General features: G+C 35.7%; 1 protein-coding gene across 2 annotated transcripts in view; it reads right to left on the bottom strand.

Annotated features, from left to right (window-relative positions):
- The window catches only part of LOC125229869 (visual system homeobox 1-like), a 72,149-nt gene that overhangs the window by 30,630 nt on the left and 28,818 nt on the right, over positions 1–12,701 (bottom strand). The gene's annotated exons all lie outside the window — the stretch shown is intronic.

Genomic DNA, 12,701 nt, shown 5'->3' on the forward strand with positions numbered 1-12,701 from the left:
GAAAAGTCCAGAATGTGTGTAAATGTTTCAATCGATATGGAATGTTCTAGAAAGTTCTGAAAACTTATGGAATAATGTAGAAATTTTATAAATATGTAAAACTTAATTCAGTTTAACACATTTTGGAACGTTCTAGAACATTATAGAAAATATTAGAATTTTCCAGAGCATTCTATATCAACTGTATTCAGTTTTGCACATTTTGGAACGTTCTAGATCATTCTAGAAAATATCAGAACTTTCCAGAATTTTCTATATCAATTACATTCAGTTTTGCACGTTTTGGAACGTTCTAGATCATTCTAGAAAATATTAGAACTTTCCAGAACATTCTATATCAACTACATTCAGTTTTACACATTTTGGAACGTTTTAGAACATTCTAGAAAATATTAGAACTTTCCAGAACATTATATATCAACTACATTCAGTTTAACACATTTTGGAACGTTCTAGAACATTCTAGAAAATATTAGAATTTTCCAGAGCATTCTATATCAAATAAATTCAGTTTTACACATTTTGGAACGTTTTAGATCATTCTAGAAAATATCAGAACTTTCCAGAACATTCTATATCAACTACATTCAGTTTTGCAGATTTTGGAACGTTCTAGATTATTCTAGAAAATATTAGAACTTTCCAGAAGTATCTAGAACTTTCTAGAACATTCGATATCGATTGAAACATTTACACACATTCTGGACTTTTCTAGATCATTTCAGAAATTTTTAGAACTTTCCAGAAGTACAGATATTTAAGTACAGATGCACTTACCCACATTTTTTATATTGTGTGACACATTTAAAATTATATTGCGTGATACAGAAGTAGAGATGTACCAGTACAGAAGAAGGACAGATATATATTTTTTTAACATTTTCGCCACCTACAGCCACCCACTTCCACCCACCGCGACCAAACTCCCTTACTTTCATCTAGAGACCAAGGCGTATTTACCACCCCAACAGGGGGTTGATTGGAATTGATAGTGATAGAGAAAACCCCGGACATACGTACATTAGCGTTAGCATTTTATATATGTATATAGATTATATCATGTTAATTCTATCATAATATAGGTATCTTGATTCGATCAAGTGTACAAACAAAATGTAACAATTCAAAAAATAATGTAACCAAAAAATTTACTTTGTTTCATACCGTTGATACACGAGGGTTTACTGGTGAAACCCGATAAGTTGAGCAAACCGGTTTTTGAAATTCGAACTAAGTGCAATTTCCACAATGTTGTTATTTCAAGGACAAATTATCTCGATTTATCGGGTTTCACCAGTAAACCCTCTAGTCATAGGGCTTACGGCGAAATTATGGTCAAAAGCTGCACTTTATGCAGAAAACAAGCCACTTTGCACAGTGATACTAGGGACCAATACAAATGATTTCATCCGAGAAAACACGATTTTCATCCACTAGAATTCAAAATGGCGGACATTTTCTAAAATGGCGGCCGCATATTTTTAAAAATTTATAGAATCATAACGGTTGTACCGATTTTGATGGTTGGGGTGTGCAATTCAAATAATGCGATGTAACATTTGCAAAGGCAGCTGCCGAAAAAAAAGTATTTTGCAAAAATTATATTATAAATTATTATTTATTCATTATTTCCTTGTATTTTGGTATTATTTTGTATAACTTTTATCTTTCAGTATAACTTAGACGAGAAGCAAAAAATAAGTTTTGTATTAATATATGTTTCCGTAGCCCCCAACACAAAACAGAAGTTGTCGGAGATTATCTCTAGCCTTGAAAAGGAGAAGTGATACAAATGTTATGTAGTAGTTCAATGTGTGTACCTATTCAAGTTCTTTTACGTATTAAAATAAGAATCTGTTTGGTGTACCTAATAAAGTAAAATAAAAATAAAATAAAAGAATGATGACCATCAAAGTTTACGGGGGTTATCTAAATATACCTAAACTCGGAATAAAAAACTAATAATGTATATAAATACTAAAAACATTGATCCCGAATAGTAATATAGTAAGTTGTGACCAAAATAAATAATCAGTCTTGCGTGTATAGCGATACCAAACGATACGATGCATCACATCAAGTGCAAAGACGTCTTTCAACCCGCGCGCTTCATTTGCAATAATTGCAATAGTTCAAAAACTACTGAACGGATTTTAATGTTTTTTATTTTATTTTGCAGATGATATTATCAGATTTTATTTCAATAAATAAAAATGTGACCATATCGTAGAAAAACTGTTCGTAAATTTCGTGATAATAAAAAAAAATTGAAAATTTCATATTTTTCTTATTATTCGGCCGCCATGTTTAATTTTTTAAATGATGTTAATTTTTATATGAATAAATGTTTTAATACAAACTGAAAGCCACCCCAACCATTAAAATCGGTGCAGCCGTTATGATTCCAAAATTTTTTACATCACGTGCAAAAACGTTTTTCAAATCCGCGCGCTCCATTTGAAATGGGTACAGTTCAAAAACTACTTAACGGATTTTCATGATTTTTCCTTTATAATTTAGATAATATTATCAAATTTAATTTTAATACATAAAAATGCGGCCATGTCATAGAAAATTTATTGGTAAATTTCACGAGAATGAAAAAAAAAGTTTGAAAATTTCATATTTTTCTTATTATTCGGCCGCCATCTTAAATTTTTTTATGACTTTATTTTTTTATATTAATAAACTCTTCAATACAAAATGACTGACATCCCAACCATCAAAATCGGTGCACCGTTATGATCCTATAATTTTTTTAAAATATGCGGCCGCCATTTTGGAAAATGTCCGCCATCTTGAATTCTAGTGGATGAAAATCGTGTTTCCTCGGATGAAATCAGTTGTATTGGTCCCTAGTATCACTGTGCAAAGTGGCTTGCTTTCTGCATAAAATACAATTTTTTTCCGTAAGCCCTATGACTACTCGCAATTTGATTTGTCACACTTATAACCTAACTGTGAATTGCAAATGTCTAATTTTGTCAGGTTATTGTACCTATTCGACAACTTGTGATTTTATCCACACCAACGGAGAATCAATACGAAACGACAACAGTTTAACAAGTCGAAAAAATCCTGTTAGAAAGTACTAGAACGTTCTGACGTTTCATAAAAGATGGGTACCATTTTTTATTTGATTAAGATTTAGTTTCATTACTATATATTATTTGGCATAAACTAGGTAAGTTTAGTATGTACCTAGGTATAATAATATGGCTCTTAATGCCGATATTGGCAAAAACGATAACTAACTAGGTATTATCGATTTTACCGATCAGTGTCTATAGGGTTTGCTCCCGGGAAATACCGGTACCGAAAGTACCGGGAATTCCCGGGATTTTTGAACAAGCAAAGAACCGGGAAATCAACTTGAAAAATCCCGGTATTTTCGGTATTTTCGGAAAATACTTTTTAATGACATTTTTTGCTACAAAATGTATTTATTTCTGTTTATATTATTTAAACAGTTAAAAAATAGGCATAGGTACAGTAGCACACGCTTAATCACTATTTAATAGCGGGTGGCAGTGGTAGCCTGACAGCCGTGGCCACCGCGATACCCTAGCTAGCCCCACTAGGCAGTTCAGTAGTCGAGTTTTGTATTATTGGTGAAGGTTTGTTATATTCATTTGTGTATTTATTTTTTCTCTCTCAATCTCATTTCTCATTTGACTCATTTCTCTGCATTTTATAAAACTGTGTTCGCGTATTTTTCGATAGACTCAAAAACTACTAAACGCATATTTATGCGTTTTTCACCTATGTATCAATAGAGTGATTCTTGAGGAATGTTTAATGTTTTATTATTATAAATCCAAAAGTCGGTACTGCTTAAGAGCTTTAATCGAAAACCCTGCCCGTACGTACCGACCGACTTATAACAAAATAATGTATAGTGGAATTGTCGCTCTTATACATAAATGTAGGCCTAGAAAAAAAGTCGGCAATGAATTATGTCTAACTTTTAAGGATAACTGCTATAAACATGCTTAACTGTTAAAAAATGTTTACATACAATGTGGTATTACGGTGTTCCACAGAAATTTCTAGAAAATGACTAATTTTCTCGAGAACATTCCCTCTGACTAGCAAAAAAATAGTGCACCATCTCATATGTTTTGTTTCCTTTAGTTTACATTCTTTGCTTCAAATTACGTGTTTGGGGAATTTTGTGAGGTTTTACTGCCGGTCTATAATGAATTATTATATTTCTCTAATAGTAATATGTCTTATTTCTTTTACTAAGGGATTAAACATCTCTCAGTAATGGCACATCGCTTAATCGGAGCAATGTATTGCAACGGTAACCATTAATGCCTAATGCCTATGGTTGCCAGATAGTCGGGTTTAGGCGGAATTTTTCACGATTTTTTGCTTGTTCTCCCGACTCCCGATTCATTATAATAAGAAAAGCAGATAAAATAATACGCCGAGCGAAGGCGGTGCGGTTCGGTTATGGTAATATAATAATAAAAGATGTAAAATGACAAAAAAAATGTTGTTTTATTTGAAAAAGCCAAAAAAATTGACCAGTCCCGAAAGTACCGAAAATCCCGGGAAATCCCGGTTCCATATTGCTTCGGTACCGAAAACCCCGGTTCTTTAAAACAGTACCGGTACTGCAATCCCTAGTGTCTATCCGCAAATTTGGATACCTAAGTTATTTTTAAAATTATAAATTGAAATAAATATCATACATACCACACGCCCGCCCGCCGCCGTCTAGTGGTAATGACGTTAGCCGCGTAAGCTGAAGACCCGGGTTCGATTCCCGGCTCGGCCACCAGTGGGCCCTGCCGTTTTTTATTTCGTGTATGATATCTATTTCAATTTATATATATATATATATAGTAGTGTGACTACTTGAAAAAAGAACAAACCAAAAATATTCTTAAGAGGGCATTCAACGAAAACGTCGCAATAATGTAAAATTGATAGTTTTAGTCGGCAAAATGCTACACTTTCCGTCATCTAAAAGACTTATTAAGTTCAGGATTCGATTAGGACATCTTCTTAACTTACATGTTGTGAGACTGGATTTTTAAAAACTAACTCACTTAATTAATTATGATTTTTTTTCTGGTGCATGTTTAGGAAAACCCGCGAAAAGTGCTCACTTAGTCCGTCTAATTTGTAAAATTTGGATAGTTTTGAATGCTTCAAGTGGTAAATTTGTATTATGTATATCCTGTACTACAATCTTCTGAGACTACTTCTTTGTTATAAGGCTTTAGAATAGAGTAAATGAGGATATGATGAATCCAATTTGTTTCAGAAATCACCTCAGAATAAGTGTCAATTTCTTCGAAAACTTACGTGTTTTTGAAGTAGTTTTAATATAAAAATAATCTGTAACGCTTACTCAAACAGATTTTATGCAAAAGTTTTCTATTAATTGCAATTTAATATTTTTGACGATTTTTTAAAAATGCCTCCCTATTACCGGTTACGCGCGCTTGCGATGTCAGTACCGCGGCAGAGCTTGTAGAGGCAGGACGTATGTTAGTCCGCTCCGCACGCGGCTCGACGATCGCGAAGTTATTTTGTCATTGTGTGCGGCACCCGCCGTGTCCAAAACCGCACTTGTGTGCGTGTTTGGCTGTACTGTTGCATGTATACTGCGACCGAAAACTTTGATCCTTGGGTTGACGACTTTGGTAACTAATTCACTTGACTAATATTTTTAGTAAGTATTATTTATTATTGAATATCATTTTAGGTTACTGACTCGTCTCAACAAAATCTTTGACAATAGATGGTACTCAGGATCTGATGATGAAGTCAGATGGTAGTCATGAGTTCTCATCAACCAGGTCTTGAAACCATTTCGTGTTTGGGCTCGTTTGATTCACCTCAACAAGATCTTTGACAAGAGGTGATGGTACCCAGGATCTGATGATGAAGCCGGAAGGTAGTCATGAGTTCTCATCAACCAGGTCTTGAAACCATTTCGTGTTTGGGCTCGTTTGATTTGCCTCAACAAGATCTTTGACAAGAGGTGATGGTACCCAGGATCTGATGATGAAGCCGGAAGGTAGTCATGAGTTCTCATCAACCAGGTCTTGAAACCATTTCGTGTTTGGGCTCGTTTGGTTCGTCTCAACAAGATCTTTGACAAGAGATGGTACCCAGGATCTGATGATGAAGCTGGAAGGTAGTCAAGAGAATTCATCAACCAGGTCTTGAAACCACTCCGTGTTTGGGCTCGTTTGGTTCGTCTCAACAAGATCTTTGACAAGAGGTGATGGTACCCAGGATCTGATGATGAAGCCGGAAGGTAGTCATGAGTTCTCATCAACTAGGTCTTGAAACCATTTCGTGTTTGCGCTCGTTTGGTTCGTCTCAACAAGATCTTTGACAAGAGATGGTACCCAGGATCTGATGGTGAAGCCGGAAGGTAGTCAAGAGTATTCAACAACCAGGTCTTGAAACTCTTCTGTGTTTGGGCTCGTTTGATTCGTCTCAACAAGATCTTTGACAAGAGATGGTACCCAGGATATGATGATGAAGCTGGAAGGTAGTCAAGAGTATTCCACGACCAGGTCTTGAAAACACTACGTGTTTGGGTTCGTTTGATTCGTCTCAACAAGATCTTTGACAAGAGATGGTAATCACTCTTTTATACTCTGGCGCATCCACTGTCTCAGTGTGTCAACAGTCAACTAAAGCAGGTAGGCGTAGCGTAGAGTTGTATTTCCTTACAAAAAACTAATACATAGATGTGGACCTTCCTGTGCTCCATGCAATTAAAACAACATAATATTTAAAAACCGGCCGAGAGCGTGTCGGGTCACGCTCAATGCCTACACTGAGCGTGGCCCGACACGCTCTGGGCCGGTTTTTAAAGCCGCGTTGGTAAATAGCCGCTCGGCTCTTCCGTAGTTTTCCATATTTTTCAAAAACTACAGAACCTATCAAGTTCAAAACAGTTTTCCTAGAAAGTTTATAAAGTTCTACTTGTGTGATTTTTAAATATTTTTTAAATATTATGGTTAAAAAGTTAGAGGGGGGGGGAGGGGGGACACACTTTTTTTTTCCTTTAGGAGCGATTATTCCCGAAAATATTAATATTATCAAAAAACGATTTCAGTAATTCATTTTAAATACCTATCCAACAATAAATCATACGTTAGGGTTGAAATGAAAAAAAAAATCACTCCCTACTTTACGTGTAGGGGGGGTACCCTAATAAAACATTTTTTCCACTTTTTATTTTTGCACTTTGTCGGCGTGACTGATATACATATTGGTACCAAATTTCAGCTCTCTAGTTCTAACGGTCACTGAGATTATCCGCGGACGGACGGACGGACGGAGGGACAGACAAACAGACATGGCGAAACTATAAGGGTTCCTAGTTGACTACGAAACCCTAAAAACACATTATAAATATAAAGAAAACTACTTAAAATGAAAGAAAACCGATCTTAGTTCCATTATATATACACGGTGGGAATGAGTATACCGACAGACTTTAACAACAGCTTCCTGGTGACATTACAAGTAAATTTTGTTATATCAACATTGGTCCAGTACCGACATATTAACTTAGTTAATTTTAGGAACAAAAAAAATCAATTAACGATGGTCTTCCTTGTGAACAAATCCTAAGTCTAAGGAGTGATAAAGAAAAGTATACACTTCACGAACGGCTCCGACAAGATACGAGATAAGAGACGAGTGAACTTCAGCATGACACTTGATTTTTACGAGTTCAAGCTTTTAAGACAATAAACGTCAACTTTCGCCGCCATATTAGTGTGATCCATAGACTTAGAGACAATACGACGAAATTAAAAATACGTTTGGAGTACTTAGAATGTTCCTGACAACAGTCAAGAACCTACGTAATTTGGTCGGAATGATACATAAGAAAAAATGAGACTATGTAAGTTCAATAAGAGGACCTCATCCAGCATCCAGTTATAATAGATAGACTTATAATGTTTTATTGATCTTTTTTACCTATGACTTAATTTTGGCTATTTTACCAAAATAAGAAATTTGATACCCTATTTGAAATATCATCTGCACAGGCAGGTCTGTCAAAATCACTGCCGCGGCTAGCTTATAGCTTGGTACTATCAAAATTGAGTTGAAATTCGACACATTAGTCGTAACGCAAGATAACTGGACTACGTATGAGTTAGGAAAAAAATACGGTTAAATACCACATACTTTTTTATTATAATAATACATTTTAGAAATGCGAGCCTTCATTTGCAACACAAAGAGCTAATCGTAATCTGATTTGATGATGTAATAAGCAATTACTATTTCTTATTTCATCCGAAGCTCTTCTTCTCTTGTATTTACCGGCCTTGCGTACAACTTGTCCTTCAATATCCCCCAAAAAGAAAAGTCCAAAGGGGTGAGGTCGGGTGATCTGGCCTGGCCGGCCGGGTTACTGATTCACTTCCACGTCCACGTCCTATCCAGCGGCGAGCATATGCTTGATCCAACCAATTCACACTTCACGGCCAAAGTGAGGTGGGGCGCCGTCATGCTGAAACCGCATACTGCGTCTGGTTTGCAAAATTCGACAGTAAGCCACCACAGCTAGCCCATCACCAGGTGTTAGTCCTTGAACTTTTCTGTAGTGATATGGACGAAGGCCATACCTTTTCCATTAAGTTATTACAATAATGTTGCGGCATAATGACTAACTTATTATTTTGATTTTGGTGACAATCGGTTATGACTTTGAAGTCATAAAATGTCATAATATGTCAAGAACGTTTTCTAACCAAGAATATTATATACCATGGATATTGCGTGCCGAACATTACGTTGAAGCCAGAAAATTTGACCTTGAATTACGTCACGCCGGTCTTGCATCTCTTTCTTTAGGGTGTCCATGATTAAGCATACATTAGGGATATCCCGCGGAATTTGACGTATTACGTTTATACGACTGATTAATTTTGTAACTTATTAAATTCAAATCCGATCAATCGTTTTATCACGAAAGTGAACATCCATCCTCACAAACTCAAAAAGTAAGGTACATTAGGGCAATTCCGAAAGTCGTCTAATTAGGAAAGTCGCATAGAAATCACCATTATTTCCGTCATATCAAGATTCCCCTTTCGGAATTATCTGAACATTTCTGTCATTCGGAATTACTCTAATGCACCTTACTAATTTGTCAACCGCCAATAAGGTCCATTTCTATACCACTCTGCAGTTACTTTGCCTTACGCCACAAAATACGGTACAGTTTTTACCAGTGGTAAACTACTGGGATTTTTTTTTCAGAGGCTTAAAGAGAGGCTTAAAATATAACTTTTCTTTTACTGACACCTGTATTTATTAAAAAATGTTTCAGTCACTTTAAACTATCACAATAATATTTTGGTAGTAACTACTGGGAAAACTAATCCCAGTAGCTATCAACCCCCGGTGTGGTAATTAACAATGTGGGGAAAATCCCAGTAGTTAGGACAGGTAAAAACTTGGTGGTAACTAGTGGGAATAGCCACAAAAATATAAGGGAAGTATTTGTCAATGGGGAAATAATGAAATACTAGGACGTTTTAAAACAGTATCTTTATTTTTAAGCGCCGCCCCAAATCTCAAGGAAGGTGGTTCTCAATTCGTACGTATTTCAATTCTCTTCGCATGTATATATATATATATATGTATCTCAATTTAATGTTTATGCCACGATATCTCCGTCGTTACTGGACCGATTTTTAAAATTTCTTTCTGTGTCATAATCTTCAGGCTTAAAGTGCAAATCTGCAAATTGTCGAACGCTCTGAAACATTCCCTTTTATCGACAGCTATATACAATCGACAGCCAACGCTGCCTCCTTCCTTCATCTTTTGGAACACTGAAAAGTTTAATATTATTCATGTTAATTGTAAAGACATAAACAATAAAGTTGGTATTATTATACTGTGATATGAACTATGAACATAGAAACCGTACCAAGTTGATAGATTTAGCTCCATTCAATAAGAGTAAATACCATGCAAGAAAAAATATTGGTCACCCTAGTCGTAAAACCACACATAGCATTATTTTTCTTTAAAGGTCATATTTATCGTTCGAAACCTATTCGTGGGAATTTTGATATAATTTGAGACAATGAAAACAATATAATGATAAGAACTAACCAAGATTACAAGCAAAATAGCAGAAAATTTATTGCCAGCGAGGTTTATGAACATTTTGGTAAAATAAGTACTTACTTGTGAAATTTTACGTCGGATTTCGGTTTCCATTTACTTCCACAATGGTTCACTATGCAATACATAGCGCAGAACTTAAGTAAATCGTCGAAAAACGTTTATTTCGCAAAATAAATATCTGAATCGGTGAATGACTTTTGACAATTCTGACATATCGGGCATATTTTTTTATTATTAGTGTTCCCATAGTACGCAGGAGGTAAATACCGGAGAAATAAGGTTTTTGATTGAGTTTTTTTTCGTATAATACAAAGAAAAGTAAGTCAATTTGATTGAAGAATGTTTTATACGTTTTTTTTAGTAACTAATCTGGCAATACATCACAGTGTCGGAAAGAGATAGAACATAGGAGTAAAGGTGAATGAACCTGGCTTCAACTCATTGGTCGGCACGCAAAATCCATGGTATATAATATTCTTGTTTCTAACTGATTAAAGGCCTGTAAACGTACACGACCAGAAAAGTCTGCTATCGTTGAGAACAGATAGTAAAATGAAAGGCCAAACTAATAGTGATAATATTATGCTAAGTTTTAAGGATATTTTGAGCACAGCTACGTTTATACAGAGCAATCGTTACGTTCGTGTGCTATGTTATGGTAGCCATAAATACTTAACACATTTTCCTCAATAGGTTTAAAACTCTTTGCTGTTTAAACTCAACTATCAACAAAAAGTTTCACAAAATTATAAGGACTGGCCGGCAAGTTTGCTATTACCGCATTGAAACTTCGTGTAGGATGCATCCTTGCGCGGATGGTGACGTCACATTATAAAGGCGTGTTACCATGGACATTTTTCAGCATGCGAATTACTGAAATATTTTAATATCTTGAAAACTAAGGCTTTAACTAGCAATGTTTATATGAACTTTTTGAGTCGAAATGGGCCCTAGAAGCGTTAGTTAAAATCTGTCGGTATACTCATTCCCACGGTGTATGTACCTAGAAAACATCATCATCTTCCTTGCGTTATCCCGGCATTTGCCACGGCTCATGGGAGCCTGCGGTCCACTTTGACAACTAATCCCAAGATTTGGCGTAGGTACTAGTTTTTACGAAAGCGACTGCCATCTGACCTTTCAACCCAAAGGGTAAACTAGACCTTATTGGAATAAGTCCGGTTTCCTCGCGATGTTTTCCTTCACCGAAAAGAACCTAGAAAACATATCATATACAAAATGAAATAAAACTAAGAAAACGGATTATATTCATTATACGCGATATAATCTGATTCCATAAATTTATTTCATGAGTAACTATCGCGGTGACAGAAGACAATATTATATACACAATGTATTATATTATAAAAGTTTTTTAATTTATTTCTTCCAAGGCTACACACGTTTTAATAAAAAAACTGTGATAAGTTTAATAATTAAACTAAAAGGTCAAGTATTTATGCACGAAATCATGTATGTGTTTTTACGCAAGTATCAATAATGGTTAGTCCGCAACGCTACTGACGGCGTGGCGGTACCGACCATGAATGCTATCCCTTTCGCTCTAGCCGCACGTAAGGTTGGTTCGAAGAGGATCGCACGCTATGTCTGTACCGCAGGCTACAATCGTTATGCTTCTGGTTATAGTGTGCGTCTGCACACAGGCGCACGCCAGCGCCGCCGGCGTCGAAATTCGAGCAAGCAGATTTTTTGAAAGCGCTCTTAAAAAAGTAATTTGAATTGTTCCCTAGTTATTTTTAAAATTTAACATTATCTCCTTTACCAAGAAACAAGTTAATTTTGGTTTTCGCCAACGAAGAATTAAATATTTTCCTTTTCCCGTAATCCTAAAGCTTATCGAATTTGTTTATTTTTACTCGGTTATTGTTAAAACTGAAATCAGAGAAGTCCCACGCATCAAAAGTATTATACGCTTTGATGTTGTAGGTACTTAATATTTTTTATGTTAGCACACTTTGCCAATTGCCAATAGGTAGATGCTTGACATAATTAGATTGTAAATGTGAAATCAGAAAAACTTTTTACACATACATATTACAAAACAAGGTCCTCCGCCGCGTTCGTATGTCTAAGATAAATTCAAACACTTACACAGATTTACGAGTACATGTGATTTTCAGGTTTTCATCTCTTAATAAATGTTATAACATGGTGTGAGAGGGACAGCGCGCCATCGTTACATCGCGCTGTCCCTGTCACACCATGTTATATAACAGCCAGTGTGGGAGCACCATTGGGTATATACAATTTGTTGAGTTATTGTGTAAACTGGTTGAATCCGTGCGAAGCTGAGGCGGGTCTCTAGACATACTTATTTCAAAAGGTATTTGGCCGTAAGTAATTGTAGATTACAAATGTAGTAAAGTAAGAAATGTCTCAGATCACATGTAATTGTCGGCCGAGGCGAAGTTGAGATCAATAAACATGTGATCTGAGGTTTTCAGATTTACTGGCAAAGGTGTGTAGGTAACACACCTACACACCTTTCAGTTACGAGGTTAGGTTCAGATTAGGTTCAGTTAGGAGGTCGAACTAGTTTC

The sequence above is a fragment of the Leguminivora glycinivorella genome, chromosome 1, assembly GCF_023078275.1.
Source record: "Leguminivora glycinivorella isolate SPB_JAAS2020 chromosome 1, LegGlyc_1.1, whole genome shotgun sequence".
Taxonomy (NCBI): Eukaryota; Metazoa; Arthropoda; class Insecta; order Lepidoptera; family Tortricidae; genus Leguminivora; species Leguminivora glycinivorella.